The sequence below is a fragment of the Octopus bimaculoides genome, chromosome 26 (assembly GCF_001194135.2).
Source record: "Octopus bimaculoides isolate UCB-OBI-ISO-001 chromosome 26, ASM119413v2, whole genome shotgun sequence".
Lineage (NCBI taxonomy): Eukaryota > Metazoa > Mollusca > Cephalopoda > Octopoda > Octopodidae > Octopus > Octopus bimaculoides.
The window spans coordinates 2662579-2663171 of record NC_069006.1 but is presented as its reverse complement, the minus strand read 5'-3'; the positions used below and the strand labels follow the sequence as shown (position 1 = coordinate 2663171).

At 30.7% G+C, this 593-nt stretch overlaps 2 protein-coding genes across 3 annotated transcripts in view; one reads left to right on the top strand and one right to left on the bottom strand.

Annotated features, from left to right (window-relative positions):
• The window catches only part of LOC106868831 (cytochrome P450 3A7), a 388137-nt gene that overhangs the window by 162085 nt on the left and 225459 nt on the right, over positions 1-593 (bottom strand). The window lies entirely within an intron of this gene.
• Positions 1-593, top strand: part of LOC106884149 (cytochrome P450 3A19) — a 69356-nt gene that overhangs the window by 2833 nt on the left and 65930 nt on the right. The gene's annotated exons all lie outside the window — the stretch shown is intronic.

The window sequence follows — 593 nt, the reverse complement described above, 5'->3', positions numbered from 1 at the left end:
TATATATATATATATATATATATATATATATATATATATATATATATGCATGTATGTTTGTATCAAATATATTCGTCATTAAAGGAAACTAATCATCACCAGTATTGCTAGAAATAAGAGTCAACACAACTCAATAGCCACAGAAACACTATCTCAATGAGCTCATTAAAATAGTGTTTCTGTGGCTATTGAGTTGTTTTGATACTTATTTCTAGCAATCCTGGTGCTGATTAGTGCTCTGTGTTCACCTTAGTGACGTATATATTTCTGCCTTTAGGCTGAAAATTGCGAATTAGCGAATGTATATTATACATACACATACATACATAAATACATACATGCATACATATATATATATATATTTATATATACTCCAGCAACGTAACTAGGCGTGTGTTACTGGCTATTTCTTTTCCTTTTCCTTCCTTGGAATTTTCCATTTCTCCTTTCCGACGAAGAGCTGTGCTCAAAACCTCAGTCATTCTCCTCTCACCGAGCGTCTATCTAATACATTTCCTGTGCAACTCCTCACGTTCGTTATTATACCTTTACTTGAATTGACTATATATATATATATATATATATATATATAT